This window comes from Diuraphis noxia, unplaced genomic scaffold, assembly GCF_037042655.1.
Source record: "Diuraphis noxia isolate RWA-SAM2 unplaced genomic scaffold, SU_Dnox_SAM2 contig0005, whole genome shotgun sequence".
NCBI classification, from domain to species: domain Eukaryota; kingdom Metazoa; phylum Arthropoda; class Insecta; order Hemiptera; family Aphididae; genus Diuraphis; species Diuraphis noxia.
The window spans coordinates 24242237-24264509 of NW_028301715.1; the positions used below are offsets into that span (position 1 = coordinate 24242237).

The window sequence follows — 22273 nt, forward strand, 5'->3', positions numbered from 1 at the left end:
ATGTATAATGAACTAGGTACCTAGTATAATGAGTAAGTAAGTACCCATACCTATAATATTTATCAATACAATTATATAAATATCTTTAATAAACCATTTTTGTGGTTTTTATTTTTTAATATTATATAATGATATAGTTTAATACACCTGGAAAATAGTGAATATAGGTACTATATAATTTATTACCATTTATTTATTGATCTGTGATCACGTTTCAGAATTCTATGTTTTAAAAGTTTGATATACCTTATTCAAATGAAGTACCTATATATAAATATAGTTTATTAAAAAAAATTGTGCCATGAGAAATCGAGTTAATAATGTTAAATATTGTAAAAATTTGAACTTCACACTCTTAAAAATGTAATTCGACTTCCCGGTAGATGTAAAATTACAGATATTTACAGAACATACAGACACAAGTAATACCCGTATCTTTAAAATTGATAGTGTATGTCAAATGTCGGCTGTCATATTTTCACTCCAACATTATAGCATTATAATAAGTAATAACACAAAATTGGTTTTGCTGAACTTGAATTTGGTATGTTGTGGCTTGTAGAGATACCTACTATGTTTGTAAGTTGAAGACAATACGTCATAGGTTAGGTTAGGTTAGGTTGCGTCCTCTTAAATATTTAGAAAAAGTATTTAGAAATACTTATTTATTTTGGTAACAACTGTAAAAAAGAATTAATTTCAAGTGAACTTAAAATATATGTTTGAAAAATTTCAAATAAAATACTGACATATTTTGGTTTCGACCAACATTTAAAATTCGAAAAATAACTTGAAAACTTTACTATTGATTAGTAAACCGAGTTTTGTTATTCGAATGATTTATCATTATCATTGCTTGTTAGTTGTTATGATTTAATGGTATTTAACATAATGATCTATTGTTGTGTAGTCATACTTAGAGGTGAGCAAAGTTTTGCCCAACAAAGTTGTACCACATGACAACAGTATCCATATAGTTGGGAATGAATACCTATATTCTATCCGTACTTATATGCCCTTGTCCTTGTACAGAGTCTATACCCCACGACCCATCCAAAATAGTGGCCTACTCAACATGCAATTATAGAACAACTTTAAAAAAAATCATAAGTGCATTCTATTATAAAATGCAATTATTGTTTACTACAATAGCTAACAAAAGTTTCAACACATAATGGCATGCGGAAAATACCTTCAGCTAAAACTATTTATAATGGGTAGAGCAATCAGCAATAATTAGATGATTCATGACCTTGCAAGATTATTATATTGCATTATTATTGCATTGCAGCAACAGTTCATATGAAAATGTTATTGTACTTTTAGGTGTCAGTTTATTCTAACAGGGAAAATTTGTCTTTCATAGACAATATTCATTGAGTTGAAGGTTATAATATACCGGTCAATCATAAACTAAATTATAGGAAATAATTTTGAGTTGTGAACATAGCGAGAAAATCTTTTCTATTATACAAATATAAATTATAATATGACTTATTTTTCGCAAAAAATGTTATAGTCAAAAACATTTCAAAAGAATACTATACTTAGGTCCCTATTTTTTTTTTACGTAATTAATAAGTCTCAAACGCCTAGTTTTCTCAAATTAACCTTGCCACCTTTTCAGTAAAAAGTTCAGGTACGTTTTTAGCAAACTTAGTTTTTTGGTTAACTGATTAAAAAATTTCTAATAGAGTAAGGCCCGGTTTTTCAATCACATTTATTCGACAGATAACTCGAATTATTTGATAGATAAGAAAAAATTGATAATAATCAGTTTTTCAATGTCCGAATAAGCTTATCTGTCAAGTATATAGTTACGGATAAGTTATCTGCTATAAGTCAGTAAAAAATTGGACAATTCAAATTTTTCATTATGTTTTCGAATCATTAAAAAATAGCTCCTTATATTTTTATGTTATTTACAATTCACTTTACTAGTATCTAATATCTATCAGTTTCGAACAGCATAGCAAACATTAAGTAGGTAGTAGGTATATATAAACATGCGGTTTCCCTTGATTTTGGCGCACGTAATACAAATGATAGTTATGAAAAACAACTGCCGTCAATGTCCTGCCTTAACCTAGGTGAAAATAATGGCACGTGTATATGGCATTAATATGGCACGCCATATTAATGCTTCTACGAAACTAATAATTATTCTATTTATTAGAAACAATCTAATTTATGCCGCAAATAAAAAAATTCAAGGTTAAATATCAAATTTAAAATTTTTTTAAAAATCTAAACTAAAATGTATTAAAGAATAAAATTACTTTGTAACGTTTTAGATAGTGCTTTCAAAGCTAAAAATTGTTTCAATAATATATGTTTCATAATTTACTACTATTTTTTTTCTGATCGTAGAATTTAAGATATTTAAGGTTTCTTTTTGGAATTTTATAATAATTATATGGCCATTTTTTATTCTCTCAATTAAAAAAAGTTCACAAGTTCTTTTTTCATTGATGATTTTGATTTACTTACGTCCATCAATTTCACAATTGAGATTTTTTTTAAACTAAATAATTTTAAAATTATTAATGTAACGAAGTATTTGTATTTTTTAAACACAACAAATAAAATATATACGTCATACACTTTCTCATTCAAATATAAATATACTATAAGTATTAACTTTGTGTTTTATCATTAATTAATGTAGGTAAACATTTTATTATTGCATGATAAATAATCAATTATAAAAAGGATTATTTATCGTAAATTTGTATGGCTGAAATTAATTTTAAGGGCATTTAAATATGTTTAATTAACCTAAATTTTAATTTTTAGATCATTATTTCAATGTATTAGGTTCTGAACTATTGTTCTAATAATTAATCAAAAATTGTGTATTAAGTTTGATTTTTTTTTTTGGTTAAAGAAAATTAGAATAGAGTTCTAAGGAATCATAATTTTCTTTCAATACTTTTATTTTATTATTTTAATATAATATAAGTACGTATAGGTAACTAATTAGGGTAAACTTATTTATTATGAAAACGGGTGTAGCCCGATATCAAGTAATATATTTAATGAATTCAATTATTCCTTATAATATATAAATTATAAGGACATTCAATTACAATGAATTAGTGAATTAAACACAACGATAATTAAAATAATATGCAAATGATTGATTAATAAATTAAATTTACTCATTATAAACTATTTAGTTGGCAAATCAGTAATCACTTCATTATAACTTCTTTTAATTTTTTTAAATTGTTTATCTATAAGCGTATAAAGAGTTTAACTTGTTGTGTATGTGCATTGTTTATTTATATTTTATACGCGTCTTACATTTATGTAATAGTTTTGTTATTAATTTACGTCAGACTTTACTGCAAATAAAATTGCGTACGTAGGTACTATGATATAATATTAAATCATATTATTATCATTAACGATTAATCTTATATTATATATATTAAATATTTATATAAAAATGGAGCCAAAAATGTATAACAATTCATCAATTTAGAACGGCTGGGCCGATTTGGCTCATTCTTTTTTGTTGAATTCGTAATTGGATCTTATGGATGAAAAATTTGAGAAAGTTACCGGATTAGAGGAATATGACGAGGAGGTGTTGAAATTAAAGCGGCGCTATCTGATCAGCAAAAATGAGCTAAATAACAATTATAATAATAATATTTTTTTGTAATCAATGGAAACCATTTAAATTAGGTAGTTTTTATTTTATTTTATCAATTAGAATTCAATGTTCATAGTTAAGACAAATTTGTTTTAAATTGTATCACATTATGGATGTAATCTGATCTACACGGTTGCCGAATTCAAGTAAAGATTAGCTAAAAGTGTTCTATTTGATTAATTAATTAAATTAATCCAATTAATAAATCACAAGCATTAGTATGTTTAATGGGCAATTCATATGAAAATAAAACAAATGTATGCATTCTAATTCCAATTGGTGGACCGATTGTGACGAAATTTGATATAATTATAATAGCAGTATTCATCCAAGCGTGATTATTGGAAGAACGTATAGATTATGCATATATTATAAAGCATTTAAATAAAGGATAAACAGACATCATACAAATAGAAATATAGCTATATAGATATATAGCTATATATATATGTTTGTCCTATATATATGTCGTAGGCATATAGTCAAATCAGGCATTTTATTAAATGCCTAGGCATAAAGTCAAAGAATTTAATGTTTATGCAATTTCACTATCCGCCTAGACATTTAGTTAAATGCCTATTTCATGGCAGGCAAATAATAAAAAAAATGTTGTATTATTTAAAAAATTTAAATATATTTTCTATCAGTTATTTATTTAAACGTAATAGACGTACTAAACTAAATTATTGTACAATTCAATCTCATGTTCTGTATCTTTTTCCATAACGCCATATTTTTGTCGTTATAATCGATAAGATTATAATTTGTCCCACGGTACTCAATATAGATAATGTTCTCATACAACCTAGTACCTACGTTAATTTTTCAAGGTAAAAACCATTGGAACTTTTATTTTTATTTAATAAAAATATATAGTAGGTACTCACTACTCGTACTATACACTATACTGACTATATAGACTATACAATATACTCGTACTATTATTTATATCTATCACATCTAATTATTTATTACCTGAATATATCATTTAAATTCTCAACGAAGTTAGGAATGTATTGATTTTACAATAACGATGAATGTTTTAGATTCTGAGGGGAGCGAGGAATGTATTGGTTTATAAAGAATAATGTTCATTACTTTTTTTTTCTTTTTTATTCTGTAAATACTTTTTTTTCCTCTAAACTTGCTAGAAAGTATCAAGTTTAGCATCTTTTCTAAAAGGTAATGTTATTAATCTGGTACTTTTGAGAGGTGATTTTTTGATTTTCGAAACGGTACTCAAATAAAAGCGGTTAAAGGAGAAAAAACGTACGATTTCATGATTTTATAGTATTAAATAATTACGGACGACGTTTTCTACCAGAAATATTGCTTCAAATGAAAAATGACCAGAGTTCTTTTTTGTTGTATTTTAGATTTTGTTTCTTACGGTTTAAAGTTCGGAAAATTTTAGCCATTTTTTAGCTATTTATAGACATTATAATTTTGTGAGTTTTTTAATTACAAACATTCGTGAAAACTTTAAATTTGGGTTGTTTACTTATATTAGCCTTACCTAGACATGGTAAAATTTTCAAAACTTTTGAACGACTTTTTTCTTTTTAAATCTAGATTTGAAAATTTTTAATAATGTATAATATATCCTAGACAGATAAACCGTCTCCGCTCAGAATCGTTTTTCGTATATAATGATAATAATTCATTGGATTCAAATTTAATTCCATCCATTACAGTAACCCACTTGTAACCTACTGTACAGCAGAGTGACATCCACGACTTACCCGCTTTTATTTCTTCAAAACTAGAAAAAATATTAAAAGTCAAGAAATTAATGAAAATACAATTATGAAACGTCAATATTTTCAGAAAAATAAACCCTACAAAATGGCTATCTTTATTTTTTTTTATAAATAATTAAACAAAAAATATATTTTTAAATCTTTTACTCAAACATTAAAATATGAAATATTTGTTGTTCTTATCCCTGTGAGTCTAACAAAACCAGAATTTTGATATCTCCATTATTTCGTGAGATATCGCAATGGGTAAATCTTGGCGGGACAACTTGTATATATATATATATATATATACAGGGTGATTTTTTTATCATGAACCACTCATTATTTCAAAAAGTATCAATGTTTTTTAAAATATTTTTTTACAAAGTTTCATATTGTTAAAAAAACAACGTTTTTATGAAAAAATTATATTTTTTAATATTTTTTATCCTTATAATTTTTTAAGTTTTTTACTTTTTTGAATGGCAACCTACAGTTTTAATTTCATATTCCAAAGCAGAATATTTTTCTAAGTATTTTGATACGTAAAAATCGAATTTTGGACGAGTAGTTCATGAGTTATAAGTATTTAAAGTTTAGACAAGCGGAGTAGTGGACAAACATTTTGCGGGGTAACCCCGTACCACTCCACTCCGCCAATCTAAACTTTAAATACTTATAACTCATAAACTACTCGTCCAAAATTCGACTTTTACGTATCAAAATACTTAGAAAAATATTCTGCTTTGGAATATGAAATTAAAACTCTAGGTTGCCATTCAAAAAAGTAAAAAACTTAAAAAATTATAAGGATAAAAAATATTAAAAAATATAATTTTTTTATAAAAACGTTGTTTTTTTAACAACATGAAACTTTGTAAAAAAATATTTTCAAAAACATTGATACTTTTTGAAATAATGAGTGGTTCATGATAAAAAAATCGCCCTGTATATATATACTTCTACTTAGTCTAGTAAGATTAAAATTATTCATTATTTGTACTGTAAAATCTAGTTACAAAAGTCAAAACTAAAGTTATACTAATTAGTGATTAATAATAATTAATAATTTCAATGCTGAAAATTATTGTAAATTAACTTGAAACAGTTGTACCTCAATATATATATATATATGTTTGTATATATTTTATAGAAAATTAACGTAAAATAAGTGTTTGAGATTTGATAACTTACTGATATTAACATAAATATTTGTGGCTTATACATAATAGAATACCTATATAGTATATATATATTGAATAACGGACCTAGATTTTAAAATTCACTGACCCTGGCCCGTATTTTGTTTCAAAATATGATATAATATTAATAGACGTACAATATTACGCCCTTGTCAGTTGTCGTTACATAAAAAGTATTCATAGTTTATACACCAATCTCAATATTGGGATTAGGCTATCAGTAAAAGACGATGTTGACATTGAAATAATATATTCCTAAAGACTTTTTTATTGAGAAAAATTATTAAATTAATTATTTTTATAGTTGGGTCACCTAAGTAAAAATTGTTTGAAAATTTAAATCTTGAATAACTATAGTACATTTTTAATAATAAAATCTACAAATAATCCCAATATTAAGTACAAAGCTCACCTCATCAATCAAGCTAACCTTGGAAAATTATTTTATTGTAATAATTGAATGCGTTCATACTTCATATTGGATTCTAAATTATTAGTATTATATTAATAACATTCAGGCAATGTGTAGCCTTGACATAAATTCTGTTGAAGGCCGGATTATCAATGTATAAAAATTAGGGTGGGCCTATTTTTATTTTTTATTCACAGACTCTTAATTTATTATTTGGAAAATTACCTCTATTTATGTTTCTTTCTAAATTATGATCTGTTCATTTTGTTAAATTAAAAGTTGATATATAATAAGGAGCACAAATAAGAATTACATTATTCAAAGTATTAGTATTCATTATTATAATGATTAATATTATTTAAAATTTAAATCTCTTTAATTGTTCTTATTATTCTTTTTTGTAACAGATTGAATAAAACATTTAAAAAAAAAAATCCCTTTACAAGAGATGAAATGTACATATAGGTATAAGTAATAATACTACTTAAAATTGATGATTCAAGAATGAAAAATATTATTTATATATATTACAATATTAAAAAAGAAATGTTTTCAATTTTTGAGCATATAGTTACTTATTACTGTTGAATTGACGTACATACATGAAAATTTAAAAAATATATTTTTTTTTCAATAAAATTCTATATTATGCTATCTATTATACATTGCTAAACAATAAGCTTAATTGATTAAATAGTACAAAACAGACAGAAGAGACTGAGTGAAGAGGCCTCCCATCGGAGGTACTTCAACATGAATATTAATTTAAGGTTTCAATCCTAAAATAATAATAATAATAATAATAATAATAATAATAATGGTATTACATTGAATACATAATAATTAATAATACATAATAGTTATAAGTAGATAACAAAGTTCATAGTTGTAGTGATACAATTTTTTTTTTTAGGTATTATACTATTATATATTAAGCAGGTCACGACACTATTGTCTTTTTATAGTCTGTTGTGGGGATTTCTTGGAATAGTTGCAGATGATCAGATGATGGTTTGACGATAAGAGGATTAAAATGATGTGTTAGCTTATTATTGAATCGTTTATAGTGGAGCTTGGCTAGCTCAGTGGACAATGACGGTAGGTAGAATTGAAGTCAGAATGGAGGGAATTATTTGAAACATAGAAGAGAGCTTTAGAGATGACGCGAAAGACTTTGGATTGAAACCTTTGTATACGGTTTGTATTTTATACTTTGGCTGAGCCCTAAAGTTGCAAACCGTAGGACCAAAATGGGTCTGATGAGTAGTTTATACAGCAGTAATTTAGTAGGCAGTTTAATATTTTTAGAAGTTAGGAGCGGTCGAAGAAGTCGAAAACGATCGTTAAGTGTTCGAGCTTTATTTTTAATGTGAGCTGACCAGGTAAGTCGACGGTCAATGTTGACTCCAAGGAAGGGGTTATTTGTTATAAGGAGGAGGGTCTGTCATACTCTTTGCCGGAGCGTAAAAGTACAATAGATCGATTTAGATTCGTTCATTTTAACACCCCATTCCTTATACTATGCTTGGAGAAGGTGTAGGTGGTACTGAACATAGTTGGTGGCTATATGAGGATCAGAACTAGAGGCCAAGATAGTTTTATCATCGGCAAAGTCACCAACAAGATTATGGAGGGAAGAAGGTTGCATATATGTTAAATAGGAGGGGAACTGTAACTGCACCTTGCGGTACAATTTAAAATATATTGAGTATTTTTTTTGATTTTATATTTCATAAAGAGTTGATTGGTATAGGCGGGTTCAGTATTTTAAATAATTGATAATGAATTTGTTTAAATGTATTTTTTTAATTTGTTTATTTACAAAATCTATGTATTGCAAATTTTGCAATTTTTTTACGTCCTCGGAGAAGAGTACTGTATAGTGCTTAGGTTTTAGTCATATACATTTTGTTTATAAAATAATTTTACAATTACAATGATAATACAAGTTAGCAGGGTTTATTAAAAAATTATCAAAAACGTCTATAATTTCTTCGTCTAAAAAAAGGAAAATATTTTAAAATTATTTATATAAGAATTTTTTTTTTCATTGGATAAATTTAGTCAAGTAAGTTTTTGAGATTTCGACCATAATTATACGTGCAAGCTACATTTTTTTTTCAGTTCGTCTTTTATACTGAATTTATTTTTTAAACATGGTAGGCAAATCAAACTGTTTTACTGCAGTAATCTACAAATCTTATCCCAGTAATATTTTTTTAAATAGTAGTGTTGGATCACATATTATAATTTGATTTTTTTTTTGTAAATCAAAATAGTTTTTATTATTTGTTATTTATCTATTTATTTTTATTTATTTACTTCGAGAGGATATAAAGTACCTAATATAGGTAGGTATAAATGTAAATAAATAATTAAAAATAAGATAGTTTAAACATTTTACAATAATTTCATCAATATACACATTCTGGACAAAAAGGTATATTTTACTTATCTTGAATTGCCTAGTTTCAAATATTTTTGTATACAATTTCAGTGTCAATTTTCCACCGTAAATTAATGTTACCGATCCATACTTTACTGCAGGTACGGTACACAGCTAGATGAGGTAATAAGATTGTTTGCTACAATGTATAATTTATTACATTTTCTATTTTATTATTTTAGGGAAAGTCATAAAAGGCTGATATATTATGATATATAGATAATAATACCTATGTTTAAATTATTTATTTTCTATTTGGTAATTTACTTTTCAATAATGTGTTAGGTATACTACAATATAGTTGACATTTAGGAAAATTTAATTACGATGTTTTGATGAGTATTTATAAAAAAAGTCAGTGTGAAATAAAGTAAATTTACATTTAGGCATCTATAATAAAATAGTTGTTTAAATAATATTATTCATAAACATATTTTCGGTCTTTTTTATCTATAGCTGTTACAGATATATATAGTTTACAGTCTTAAAATCATGATTAGGTTGTCTGCTTTCTCAACAGTATCTACTTATTGCCTTTCCCGTAGGCTATTCATTTTTTTCTAATTTAATTTCTATACGCCATGTTCATTTATTACATTATACCTTCAGTAAGAGTATATACATAAATACGAGTAATTTTTATGTATTTGGTACCATGTGTTTATAGATTAGATATATTTTATTCTTCAGTTTGTCTTCACTGATTTAGCTTTTAATCACAGTTAAATGTGATTAAATTAAATAACAATGTCTGGTGATAAAGCCACACAAATTAATCATTAATTAAGTTTTAAAGGATAAATTTAGTTTGTATTATTAAGTTATTAAGTTTTATGCAAGAAACTTTTCATTGGGCTTATGGTTGAATGTTGTTCTTTTTATTAATCATTTCAGATTTCTGACTTACATAAGAATTTATTTCAATGTTTTGCAACTTAAAAAGATAATCAATTTATATATTTTAAGATATTGTATTATTTAAATATTCAATTTATATTTTAATATGTTTCATAAAATATACTGTAATTATTAATTTTATAAAACTATTGTGACCAGGAGACTACTTGCGTGGTGATCAGTAATCAATTCTTTTTTTATCTATTATTTTTATGAGAATAACCTACCATGCCGAATTAGTGGCGCCGATCTACATTTTTGTGCCGTGTTAGTAGTAACACAATTTAAATATACTTATTGAAGCATAGGACAGAATGTATTTTAGCCATTCGGTACAGATAAGAAAATACCTTTAATATATTTACGAAAATATTTATACCCACATTATGTATCTTTGGTTGAAATATCGCTGAAAATATTTATTAAAATCTGGAATAGGAGATTACTAACATAACCTAAGTTTTAGGGAGATTCGGTACATGGATTTTGGTACATTTGATAAGTGACCGTAAAAATTATAATTCAATGAAATTTTAGATTCTGAGCGGAGCGATGAATGTATTGATTTTACCATGATGTTTTTTTTTTGTGTCTGTCATCACATTTTCGGGCAGTAAAAGTGCTTCGATTTTTGACTTCAGTACCTCGTTCGATCACAAAGTGAATCTATTTGGTACTTTGGGGGGTCAAAAGTTAAAAATTCTTAATACTTTACTAAATAATCGATAAAAACAAACTAAAAATTTAGGGAAAAACGGGAAATTTTACGCACACTCATTTTTCGACATAATCGATTTTGGTTTTTGATGTAACTTTAAAACAAATGACCATAGATACATGACATTTTCACCAACTGTTTATATAAGTATACTTTATCCACTATGCAATTTTCAAAAATTTTCGACTAATGTTGAACTATTTATAGGCATATGCAATTTTTGATCATTATTAGTTTTTTTTTAAAATTAATATCGATAAAAATGTATTTGTTGGGTAGAAAAGCTTGAAAATTTAATACCAGGCTTCTAACATATTGTAACGATAGCAGTTGAAAAATATTAATAATACATAGGCACGATTTTTTTTAATGAGCATTTAAAGTTCAAAGTTTGACTAAATACGTAAAAATGTTCAAATTATCTTATAGATAGAAATTCATAAAAGTTTTTCCTTTTATATCTATGATTTGAATATTTAATACAAGGCTCCTAAAACATTTTTACCATAGCAGTTGAAAAATAAAAGAAATACATAGTCACAATTTTTTTTTACAAGCATTCAAATTTTAATTTTGACAACAAATGTAAAAATCACGAAAATTTGCAAATTATTTTAAGCTAGAAATTCATAAAAAATTTTCTTTTTAAATCTAAGATTTGAAAATGTTTAATAATCTATGATATATCCTAGACAAATAAACCGTCTGCGCTCAGAATTGTTTTTCGTATACAATGATATAATATCATTGGATTCAAATTTAATTCCATCCATTACAGTACCTAACCCATTTGTAATCTACCTAACAGCAAAGTGACATCCAAGTACCCGCTTTTTTTTTTGCGTTTTGGAATATTTTTATATTATTTTTAAAAGTTTGTCATTACTTTTCGGGACAGTATAATGCTTTAATTTTTTACTTGAGCAACTTTCCTGGTAGGAAATGGAATCATAGTTGGTACTCTGTGTGTTGTCAAAAGCCAAATATTCCTTGTAATTTTTAACATAATCGATAAAAACAAACTAAAAATTTAGGGAAAAACGGGAAATTTTACGCACACTCATTTTTCGACATAATCGATTTTGGTTTTTGATGTAACTTTAAAACAAATGACCATAGATACATGACATTTTCACCAACTGTTTATATAAGTACACTTTATCCACTATGCAATTTTTGACTTAAGTTGAACTATTCATAGGCATTTGAAATTTTCGATAATTATTAGTTTTTTTTAAAATTAATATTGATAAAAATTTATTTGTTAGGCAGAAAAGCTTGAAAATTTAATACAAGGCTCTTAACATATTTTTACAATAGCAGTTGAAAAATAAAAGAAATACATATTCACAATTTTTTTTACAAGCATTTAAAGTTTGAATTTTGACGAAATACGTAAAAATCACGTAAATTCACAAATTATTTTAAGCTAGAAATTCATAAGAAATTTTATTATTAAAATCTAGGATTTAAAAATTTAATACAAGATTCCTTACAAGTTTTTCAATCTTACTCACAAATAAAAAGTCCAACGGAAATTCAAATTAAATTTTTATGAGCATTTGAAATTTAAATTTTTACAGCATTGGATTTTTACTTTTAGCGATTTCCTTATTTTGGTGTAACTCTAAAACAAATGACCACAGATACTTGAAATTTTGACTGAATGTTTATGTAGGCATTTTATAGATTTGATAAAATTTTCAAAATATTTAGATTTGTTTTGAACTGTTTACTGACATTTTAATTTTTTAACTTTTTTAGTTTTTTTTTCTATAAATATCGATAAAAATTTATTTGATGTGTAGAAAAGCTTGAAAATTTAATACAAGGCTTCTAACACATTTTAACAATAGCAGTTAAAAAATATTAAAAATACATAGGCACGATTTTTTTTTAAAAGCATTTAAAGTTCAAATTTTGACTAAATACGTAAAAATTACGGCAATGTCCAAATTATCTTAGATAGAAATTCATAAAAGTTTTTCTTTTTAATTCTAAGATTTGAAAATTTGATACAAGGTTCCTTACAAGTTTGTCAATCTTTATCACAAATAAAAAGTCCACTGAAAATTCAAATTAAATTTTTATGATTATTTGATTTTTAAATTTTTACAAAATTGGATTTTCACTGGATTTCACATTTAACGATTTTCTTATTTTGGTGTAACTCTAAAAGTCTAAAACAAATGACCGCAGATACTTGAAAGTTCCGCTAAATGTTTATATAGGCATTTTCTATATTTGATAAAATTTTAAAAATATTTAGATTTTTTTGAGCTGTTTACTGACATTTTAATTTTTCAACTTTTTTAGTTTTTTTTTTTATAAATATCGATAAAAATGTGTTTGTTCAGTAGAAAAGCTAGAAAATTTAATAAAAGGCTTCTTACACATTTTAACAATAGCAGTTGAAAAATAAAATAAATTCATTGTTACAATTTTTTTACAAGCATTCAAAGTTTGAATTTTGACAACATACGTAAAAATCACGAAAATCACGAAAATTCATAAATTATTTTATGCTAGAAATTCATAAAAAATTTCCTTTTATATCTAAAATTTGAAAATTTAATACATGGCTGCTATCATATTTTTACAATAGCAATTGAGAAATAAAAGAAATGCGTAGCCACAATTTTTTTTTACAATCATTCAAAGTTTAAATTTTGACAACATATGTAAAAATCACGAAAATTCATAAATTATTTTATGCTAGAAATTCATAAAAAATTTCCTTTTATATCTAAGATTTGAAAATTTAATACATGGCTCCTATCATATTTTTACAATAGCAATTAAAAAATAAAAAAAATGCGTAGTCACAATTTTTTTTTTACAATCATTCAAAGTTTGAACTTCGACAACATATGTAAAAATTACGAAAATCACGAAAATTCGCAAATTATTTCAAACTAGAAATTCATAAAAAATTTTCTTTTTAAATTTAAGATTTGAAAATTTTTAATTATCTATAATATATCCTAGACAGATAAACCGTCTTCGCTCAGAATCGTTTTTCGTATACAATGATATAATATCATTGGATTCAAATTTAATTCCATCCATTACAGTAACCCACTTGTAACCTACTGTACAGCAGAGCGACATCCACGACTTACCCTCTTTTTAACCTATTAATATTTTTACATAAAAGATGAAAGTTTATGAATCACTCTGCCGTAAAGCATACAAATCAGATATAGATCATAAAAATAAAACAAATATAGAACACATACATATGAATTAGATACACATCAACACTTTTATTAGTTAAAAGTATTTATAATTATTAATTGTAATGCATAAATATAATATGCTGAATTTATTAATAAAGCATTTATTAAATACTTATACTTAATATTTTCAAATTTGGTAATAATCGAATTGGTAATTCGTAGTAATAGTAAGTAATTTTCTTTTTTTTTTCTTTTTGTGTAGACGTTTAGAAATCATAAAGCAGCTAAGTGTGGTGTTAAGATGTTTGACGTAACGTTTTGTAATTTATCACCTTGAAAAGTGTGCATCACAAATAAATGAATGAGTAACTAAGTATATTTATATTTATTTTCAACAATCAATGAAAAGAAAAATACAATAGATTTTTTCATATACATAGTATTGTTAAAATGTGTACTCAATTAATTTTTTAATTGTTTGGTTAGGCATTGTGTTATGTTATATTAGTATTAGATGATATTATAAATTACATAATATTAATTTTTTATAAAGGTATTAATATTAATAAATAGTCTATTAGATTTCAATGATATTATAGAATAGGTATGCCTAACCAGTGCTTTATTATTACGGCTGTATCATATAAATTAATATGATTTGTAATATTTATATACAGAGTAGGTATGTCTAATAAATTATCATGTCATGTTGTCGCTTATATCATAATATTCAATATTCATTTTAAGAGGACGCAATACGCAACACTCAAATATTTAATTTTACGACTTGCACATGCGTAATAGGTATATTAAAATAAGTTAAGATACTTTTCTATCACACATGAACACTAGCGGTACACTTTTTAGGTTATTTTTGGTCATATCTATTAAAGAAAATATTTTAAAACCTATACGATTTATGGATAGGATTATGATAGCATAAAGAACTTATTTATTCATGCTTATTTTTAATCGAGCTAAGATGGATATTAAAAAAATATATTTCCTTTACTATTACTAATATAAATATAAATATCAAAAGATCTGTACCAATTCAAATTAATGTTTTTATTTTTTTGTTATAAAATATTTTATTCTCTTACAAAAATGTACCTATTATATATATATATACCAATGCGTTATGTGGCTAGACCTACGTAATTCAACCATATTATACACGGGTGTAATACAAATAATATATGTATATCGTATATGTAACCAGTGTTGTTGATTCTTCTTGAAGATGCAATAAAGTAAACTAACAAAAAACAACTTAAGGAGTTCTTCATTAACTGGTTCTCGATTAAAAATAATTTTTACAACTAAAAGTACCATAATATAGTCGTATAAGTATTCTATAGCTCCCTACAATAACTAGACTAACATGATAATGAATAATATAATAATTATAATTAATTTTGTACGTTGTACATATTTTGTACCTGAATAGGCTCCATAATATGAAAATAATTATCAAATAACTAAAAATCACGGATTCGTATTTTTATCAGTGTTATATTATTATCATTTAATTTTTTTAAATAAATAATTCTCTAATTTTGAGATTTCTATTACTAAAGGCTACATGAATAATGACAAATAATATAACTACGTAGTACTAAGTTACCGTTATCTAAAAACGTTAAAAATATTTTTTTTAGACAGGGGAATAGTTACTGCTATATAGAAGTTGTCGATCATATCTCGTCATTTAGAGGTTCACTGTAATAAATGTGTACATTTTATATTTTAATTCAATGATAAATAATTACATACGAAAAATTAATCTGAGAGGAGACTAGCAGGTTAAACTAATTTAATGACTAATCTACTAATTTAACTTTAATGTTTAGTAAAATACAATCGTATATAATAATAATAATTATTATTATTATATTTCTAAAATCTGTTTTAGTGTTATTAATTAATTTATAAATCAATACCGTTAAAGGTACAGTTGAATGACTTGAACGGTGTGAAAAGGTTCGTGGTATTATTGTATAAGTATAGTTTGAAACTAATCAAAATATTTTGAAAATTTAATCGTGTATTCATAATAATTGCTTAGTGATGGAAAGTGTTGCAAGGCCCTATGAATATACTATTTTTTTAAGCACAAAAAAATAAGCTAGATAATTAGCTATTTTGAATATCCAATTTTGTCAAAATATTAACTTTAAACTTCAAACGATTATAAAAAAAGTATGTATTTTCAATAGTCTTGAATAGCTATATAAGTAAAATTAAAAAAAAATCGTGTTTTAAATTTGCAAGCGATTGATCGATTGATTGGTCGTCGAGTAATTGATTACCATTTAAAGAAAGAAAATTAACATTTTAAATGCCCGAAAATAGCTTAAAGTAATTCTAAAAATTTTGCAAAAGTAATTTTATACGTGAAATAATAATTTAAATAATATCACGAATAGAGAAATGTTTCGACTTTCAATATCTACAAGTACCTACTTTTTGACTAATATTAAAAATTGGTTGAGGACAAATCGTTATTAATTTATTATGACCGATTGGATATACAATGTCGTCAAGATTTAAACTTCAATCACTTATAAAGAATGACGTGGCTTTAAAATTATTATTTTCTAAACTACAGTAAAAAAATGTATGAACATTCTTGTATTAAATTGTTCATACTTATTAGATATTAAAATTATAAGTTTTAAACATTCATTACTACAAAATAGTTTTGAACTTTTCATGTTATTGACGAATTTTGTAAAATTTTGAACTTTAAGCTTATTAAAAAAAAATTTTAATATAGCTTATTTTAGCAAGAACAACTTATGAGGAACCTTACTGTGATCATATTTCAATCATATATTTTAGTCTCAAAAAAAAAATTATACGTATGTAAATGTAATTGAACTAAATTTATAAATAGCACAAAAAGATCCAAATATTAAGAAAATCCTAACATAAAAAATATACTTAGTGATAAGCTCAAGTCTCTATAGTACTATTCAAAAGCTATTCATTTTTAAAATGATATAATCATATAATTTGAAAACTCCGTTTTCCATAATGAAAATTACTCCGCTCAGAATTTTAAATATTCTAATAATTTAGATTTGCACCTAAATTATATTTATATAAATGCGCATCATTTATATATACACTCATAGTAATAGCATGATGGTAACATTCCAGTCAGATCCTCTTATATTACTCTAGTTTAGCAGATAGATTGCTGGGAAACGACCTCTCTCTCGATCTATTTTACGTATATCAAAGTATCAGTATTTTAAAATTATAAACATACATTAAGTCCGCTTATGCCGATTTGATGCATATTATGATGGTACTTATAGCCATATAGAGCTATTTAAGGATCTAGGACTAAGTGTCATTAGCCCTACAGAATAAACTTGAAATAGTGAAACAAACATTTCCCCAAACTTCAACAGAAAAATATTAAATATTTTGCATTACAATAATATAATATACATATAGACATCATACTTCCCAAACGATTAATTTCGGACTTTTACTTTAATCCAAAATGTAAAGAACTTAACAACCGACAATATTACATGCTACGCATTATATTAAATTAATTCAAACTTTCAATTCATATAAAATCAGTATTACATAAATCTAAGTTGGGATTGAATGTTATTTTATGGTGTAGGTACTGAATGCCACTAGCGAAGTATCAAACCATTTCAAACCTGTACCATCCGATATCTCTAAGATTCTCATTCCATTAACTACTTCCCGACTTACTGCTATGATATTCCTAGCTATGTTACGACGTGTCTAACTCTAAACACATTATATATACCTACACGTAACACATAATATACTTTCATATATTTGACCATATTTTTTTCGGTTGAATTATACAAATATTTTGAAAAATATATGTTATTTTTCACTTTTATTGTTATAACATTTTTATTATTAATACTACATTTTGAAAATGTATTTAACTATCAGTCTCACATTTTTATAAACTATTAAGAAATAGGAGAAGTATTGGCAACATAGTTCCTTCTCCGGTCCTCCGCGATACCATAGAAAAAAAAAACTATTAAGAAATCTAGTTGATCTGAAAATTTATCACGTAATACGATGATGCAAAAGTCAATAGTTACTATTAATTTAAATTAAATCTTGTAAGTACAAAAATTATCTTTTGTTGAAAAAATGTATTTATTAATAGCAAGTATAGGCTGGATAAATATATTTAGATATTTGATGAAATACATGCTGCAGCATTTTTAGTATTCAGCGATAATGTGGCATACAGAATAAAACAAATATAAATTATAACTATTTTTTTAGAGTTTAGTCTAAGTACTAAATGAATGTCAACAGTATAAGTTTGAATTTGAACAAAATTTTTATAATAAAAATATAAGATTTAAAAGCCACTGTTATTGTATAATTCAATTTTTTTTTAGATTCTGAACGAAGTGATGAATGTATTGATTTTACAATGATGTGTAATTTTTTTTTGTCTTGTTTTTTATTTTTTTTTGTGTCTGTGTACAGCAAAACTAGACGAAATAATGCTTCGATTTCAAACTTTGGGGGTGGTTTCCGATGTAAAAGTGAATGTCTTTGGTGCATTATAAAGGTCAAAAGTAAACATTTTCCAACAGTTTTCAAAAAAATCGAGAAAAACAAAAAAAAAAATGACAGAAAAACGGGAATTTTTACGCAAAACCAGTTTTTGACCAAATCGATTTTTTTATATGGTTGTAATTCAAAAACTAATCACTATAAATACTTGAAATTTTCACCAAATGTTTATGTTAGTGATATCTATATACAGTTTAATTTTCAAAATTCAAAAAACTTTAAAATTTAATACAAGATTCCTTATGAGTTGTTCATATTGTAGCTAAAATAAAAATAAAAATCGTAAATTTTTTTTTAAGCATTCAAATTTTGAATTTTGACAAAATACGTAAACATCACTAAAATTCGCAAATTGTTTTAAGCTAGAAATTCATGAACAATTTTCTTTTTAAATCTAAGATTTGAAAATTGAATACAAGATTCCTTACAAATTTGTCAATCTTTATCACAAAAAAAATGTCCACCGGAAATTCAAATTAAATTTTTATTAGCATTTAAATTTCAAATATTGTCAAAACCATGAATATTTGCGAATTATTTTGTAGTTCAAAATTCATAATATTATTTGTATTTATATTTAAGATTATAAAATTCAACACTAAGTTCTCCATAAGTTTTGCTTCAAATAGCTATAGAGAAAATTTGAAGCGTTATTATAGGAAAAATGTTTTGAGCGTTTGAGTTGTAAATTTTTATGAAATCGTGTAATGATAACGATTTATCCTCAAACCAGGTATATGTATATCTATGATAATACAGTCGAGTCGCGATAACTCGAAGCTGAAAGGGGATAAAATTTCGCTTCGAGATATATTATTCGAGATATCTAACTAATTAATAGAAGAAGAATTTTCTAGGGGAATAAAAAAAAAATCGAGTTGTCAAGTTTTTCGACTAATCGAGGTTCGAGTTATCGCGACTCGACTGTATAAGTCTGTATACTATTATGAATTATGATAACTATGTCATGCTATGTTTTTGGAAAAATTGATTAACCATGCCTTATGCAAAATGCGTCTTAATTGAAAAATAAAATATTTGTTTCAAAATAGAATATTTAACAATATTTAAATATAATATATCCTATCTTGACAAATCATCTTCGTTCAGAATCGTTTTTCGTATACAATGGTACCTATCATTGCATTCAAATCTAACCTACCCTAATCAGAGGTCCACCCCACCACCTAATGTACAGCAGAGCGATACCCACTTTCCCACTTTTTTTAATTTTTTTATTTTAATTAAGCCTCGGCAACTATGGCCATTGGCAATAATGGGTTTAACTCTAAATTATTTACAATAAGTTACATATTAAATTCTATTGATAAGGTAAGACTTAGTAATAAAGGTTATTATTTGTCTTATATTGTCTGGGTGGAGGGCTTCTGACAGGATGTTTGAGATGCCTGCTTCCCGTCTATCCGTTTCGTATGAGAGGCAATCAGTTATGATGTGCTTGATTGTGAGCTGTGTGCCACAGCTTGTACAAATGGGGGGATCTTCTCTCTTATTCAAATTTTGTAAACTTATTTAACATAAATACTTATTATGAATATATTTTAAGATATCTACAAATATTATAAGTTTAAAAACCCATGTTTAGTCTTAAGTATTATTCTGTATAGAATTGTTATTATATTAATTACTAAATTAATGAAGTATTATATATTATCTATACCTTTATTTTATATATTTGTGTTAATTAATGCCAATTGACATTTATTATACCAAAAATATTAAAAAAAAAAAAACAAAATACCTCTTAATGATACAATAAATAGTATATTATTCAGGGCCAGAATCGGACACACCAGACTAACCCATGAGTACCTAATGACAAAAAGTGACCCACCAATTGTCAATCATGTGACACAATAATCACAATTAAACACATTTTTGAATAATGCAGAACGTACATCAAACAAAGAAAGGATCTCAATATAAGCCATCAAATTGGAACAAGCCTAGGCCCAAATCCTGACGATGAAACCAACACCATTGAATTCTTCAAAACCACCAAGTTACTCAAACTACTTTAGCCAACCTTTCAATGTATAAAATACCAAACAAATTAATTCTAATTATTTCTCTTGTACTTTTTTTTATTTTTTTGTTTTTTATCTTATTTCTTTGCTCTGTTCCTTATTATATGTATAATTTATTTATGTTTAATGTTTATAGTGATATGCTAATGGCCTAGTAGTCGAAGCAGAAATTGTATAAATTTCAAGACCAATAAAAAAAAAAAAAATAATATATTAGTATCCTTATTAAACGTAAATTATATGCGAGCGATGTGTTATCATTTTTTTATGGTATCAAGCCAAAGCAAATATTGATTTTAATTAATTTTTTTAAACTTATAGGTAGTACTTGTCAGTGCTGTAGTAGTAGAGTTCGCTTCAAATTGACTGTCTTTCAGCAAGGAAAAGGTGCTATCGCCTCTAGTGTTTGAGGTCACTGACCGCTTGGTAAAAAAAAAAAAAACCAGTTCATCATTAGACACAGTGACACACTGAATGGAACCAGACATCCAACTTGACCACTATAATGCTATTTAAATTATCATTCGTTTGATATTTTCAAAAAAGAAAAAACCTCCTATAAGTACATTAAAAGTTTTTAGTCACATGCTAAAATCATATAGTAATGCGATTAGTTTGGTTGCATACAGTTGCTGCACGATGGTTGGATTGTCACGCAATACCTATGGATCTGATAATCGTCCAGAGGAAATACGGATATTACCTAAACCTTGTTTGTTATGTAGATCTTGTTTAAATAAGGAATGTTCAGAAAGATTAGGTATAATCTAAAGATCACAATGTGTTGCGCAGGTTATGGGAATAATGTTCTTAATAATTGGTATTTGTATTATTAACTTAGATCTATTGAAAAAACTATGTAGGTGCTTCACATTACTAAACAAATATAATTAACCTTGACCACGATGGTAACCAAAATTAATCAATAATTGATATTTTGTTTATATATAGATATTATGATTGAACATGATCATTTTAAAATATTTTCTAGGAACTATCTCATAAAGTTAACGTTTTTATAAATACACTTAGGTAAAAAAAAAATAGTCGTGTAATAATTTTTACAGTTATATAACATAGAATTATTATGAATAGACTAAATAAAAATAATTTAAATAATATTTAATTTATCAAAATATTAAATTTTATGTATATATAATATATAAGCTACTTATAGTTATGTAATTATATATTATGCGGAATGTTAAGTATTTTAATCCTATATATAGCATAAGATATTTTGTCGAGAGTTAAAATATGAGCAGGTAGTACCTACCAAGTCCCTTCTAAAGGATCTATAGATGATAATCTCGTTTATGATAGTTGGGGAATTAAATACTTTATCAATGTTAATTCATTTCAGAATATA

At 25.4% G+C, this 22273-nt stretch overlaps 1 long non-coding RNA gene across 1 annotated transcript in view; it reads left to right on the plus strand.

The window, feature by feature from the left end:
* Positions 1 to 21115, plus strand: part of LOC149055108 (uncharacterized) — a 34872-nt gene extending 13757 nt beyond the window's left edge. Inside the window, exon 4 of the long non-coding RNA XR_016192094.1 lies at positions 20653 to 21115. This is a non-coding gene — a long non-coding RNA (uncharacterized LOC149055108). The remainder of the gene's footprint in view (positions 1 to 20652) is intronic.
* Positions 21116 to 22273: the final 1158 nt, after the last annotated feature.